Raw genomic sequence first — 3,749 nt, forward strand, 5'->3', positions numbered from 1 at the left:
CGATAATTTTATTTCCCTATTTATTTGCACCCAACCTTCAAGGACTTTGACCTCCCTAAATCTTGGGTGTAATCTTCACTTTAGTTGTAAAACTTAACATATTTTAACAAATCAATTGACCAGATTGAAAGTAAATTAAGATCGAAGTGAAAAGATCATCACAATTTATTTAACATTCTCATGGATCAACCAATTCAAATCATCATTTCACAAAATCTCAAGACAAGGAGAAAGACAGAGAAAACTACTCAGAAATCATGGAGAAGATAAGACAAAACTTGAAATTTATATATAAAAGCAAAGTCATACGAACTTCATTATGTAAATACCACTTATCTCTAATTCCTCCCTAAGCAAACTCCTTGAAGTTCCTCTGAATCTCTTCCTTTCTTTACAACACACAAAATTCTTTTTCAAAGCAGCAAGGAGGAAGAAATCTCTCACTTTCCCTCCACTCTTACAATCTTTCAAAGAATTCTTCACAGTACTAACCCTAAATTAAACTCTCTACACTCTACAAACAACAAAAACTTAGCGGACACTACCACAGGGCTCCTCTTTTTCGGCTCCAAATGTTTCTCTTAAAGTTGTAGAAGAGTTTTCCAAGAGCTGCCTAAGCTTCTCTTCAAAAATCATCCACATTCAATGCATCTGTTAAGAGAACCGCCGTTCTAGCCGTCGGTGGCCTCGATGGCATCATCGGCGGGCTTCTCGTATATTTCGGCCTTCTAGAATATTTGATTCTGGACTCTTGGGAAAAACCAGCCGTCGACGCCGTTGGGCTCGCCGTCGGCGCCCTAGTTCAAATCTTTATATTTTGGTCCTTTTTGCTCTAAATTCGCTCTTTTTTGCATCTTTTTGCTCCAATGACCATAATTCAACATACATGCAACAAAAAATCAAAAATACCCTTCTTTAAAGTGCAATATCATCAATATTAGTATAAAATAGGTATGAAAATCTCAACATATTTTTTTTTGGTCAACAACTATCATATCTTACTCCAGCCTGCTTACACAAAGAAAAGATCAAGGAAGCAAATTCCAAACCTGCAGTAGTAGCGGCAGTGGCAGAACTGATGATAGTCTGATAGATCAAAGCTCTAATATTGATGAGCTTGCCTTACTGAATACAATAGTTCAACGTTGCTCTCTCCCTCGTAACTTCACTGAGATGATTCATTGGTAATAGACAATCTGAAATAAAGTAGTGCCACGCCTTTTATGGTGCACTTAACTTTGAGGTGGAAAAGTTGACTCTCCTCTTATTTGTAATTTTCCGGAGCCCTCTTTCAACAGTCAAATATGAAATAATCTCGTTTAGTTCTTTCTCAGTAGGACTATAGTTTGCATAAAAACATAAAGTATCAGGTGGTAAATGATAGAACATATTGATTACCTCCACTGAAAAAGATACCAATTTTCCTCTAACCATGACTCGACCCTCTTCTGCCTCAGTGAGGTTTGCATAGAACTCCCAAACTATAAAATAACAACCACAGCAGAAAAACAACAGAATCGTTCCCATTGTCGGTGAACAATCAAAACTTCTACTGTTTCTACGGATCCACTTGGATTTTTGAAAAAATGCTCAGGAATTAACTTTTGAGACTGTAGAGCGTCACTATACCTATCCTGAGCTTTCAAACTCACAAACTTGCTCGAATCAAAGTTGGTCTTTCCTTTGCTCCTCTTCATTCTTGTGGCCATTCTACAAATTTCAAAAAATTCCACAATAACTTCAAAAATCAAGTCTAATCTACTAAACTTAACTCCTATAACCATAAACTACACTTTCTATGCAATTTCCATAGGTTTTTCCTCATTTTTCACCATGAATAGTGATTTTCAAGTTTCTCCAAATGTACTCAAAATAAATGATGAAAATGCAAAAAAATTACATAGAAGTGAAGCTCATACGTTAAGAAATCCAAATCTAGCAAAATTTGCTCAATTCCACCGAGAAATCTTTAAGAAAAGGCTTTCCCTAGACTTCAAAATCACGAACTCGAGAGGAAGAAGATGACAGCGAGAGTAAAAATGGTGATTTTTGGGGTTATTTTGGGTTATTTTTCACTTTTAACCGTTTGCGAACTGGTTTTTGTGAACCGGCGCTTAGGAGCGGATATGTGATAGGCGTCTGCCTCTCGGGTTACATCGCGCTTAAGCGTGAGAATGTGGCACTTAGGCGCCATTGCACTATTTTTGATATTTTTGAACTTAAGTAAAATGCACTATTAGCCTAAGTATACCACCCCTAAATGGTCTTATAACACTTGAATGACTATTTTACTCTCCCTCAACTCTCCTCTTTCTCAAAATTCTCCAATATAGGTAATTCGATTCGAGGCTAAAATAACACCAATTTTCACACAAATAAACAATTATATTCATTTACGAACTAGTACAAGTACATGTAACACTTAATTCTCACACCAAATAGTCTCGGATGAGAAAATTTTAAAAATTAACAAACATTCACAATTAAACACGTAACAGACATAAATTCCAAAAACAATAATTACCACTAATACATAAAAACATCGACTCCTAACAAACAAACTTTAACACTGAACTTAATTCTATTCTTCATTTGTTGGGACAAATTTCAGTCTTTCATTAGTCTCTCCTTGGGCATTTAGAATATAGAGTTGATAAAACGGACGGTGGTGACGAGCTCTGATACAGTCTTCTTTAATCCATTTCTGCTTAAGATACATCGCCTTATCCGCTTCCTGTATATAACTGATATGGCTAAATTGAATTCTTAATTGCCATCCAATATGCTCTAGATGGGCATTAACTTCATTTACCTTTGTCTCAAGTAAAGTCATGCAAGCCTCAATTTTGTTAATCTTTTACGCTATTCCTTCAATACTAACGACTGAGCAACCGTTATACATCTCTTGTGCACTCTGAATAATAAATTTCTTCCTCATGGCCTCTTCCTTTTTCTTCAAATCCATCTCCCATGAAGACATTTTCTCTAAATTTCTTTCTCTTAGACTTTAGAGCTAAAAATGATCTAGGGTGAAGTTCCATCACAAAACCCTTCTATTTATAGGCCTAAATTCTTTTAATAACTTTTAGGCACGATCTAAAACTTCCTTGACATGTTTTAGTCAACCAATTAGCTGTTAAACCTTCTAGAACTTTAATTTTGCACATGGTTTTTAACTGCAGCACTTAAGGGCCGAATATTGGCGCATAAGCGCTAGTGCTCAATTTTGCACCAGTCAACTTAACATCCAAATTCTAATTTTAGCATGTCTAGACCACTAAATAAAGTTTTAAAATCAACACATAATAGCTTCAAAAATACTACCCCAAATTTTCTTAATCACACACAAATAACAATCAAAGCAAAACACACTGATAACCACACTGATAACTATTAACTACGGGTTGACTCCCACAAAGCGCTTGGTCTTACGTCGTCAACCCGACATAACCAGTGCTTACTCTAGTTGACCCAACATCATTCCATTATTAAAATTATGTTGTTCCCCTATAAAATAAGATTTTAGTCTATGTTCATTAATTTTAAATATTTTCTCAGACTTAGGATCTTTAATATCCATAGCTTCATAAGGATAAATTCTTATCACAACAAATGGGCTTATCCACCTGAACTTAAGTTTGCCTGGAAATAATCTTAACCTTTCATTATATAACAAAACTTATTGCCCTGACTAAAAATTTTTAATAAGAATCCTTCGATCATGCCACATATTCATCTTTTCTTTGTAA

The sequence above is a fragment of the Phalaenopsis equestris genome, unplaced genomic scaffold (assembly GCF_001263595.1).
Source record: "Phalaenopsis equestris unplaced genomic scaffold, ASM126359v1 Scaffold000467, whole genome shotgun sequence".
NCBI lineage: Eukaryota > Viridiplantae > Streptophyta > Magnoliopsida > Asparagales > Orchidaceae > Phalaenopsis > Phalaenopsis equestris.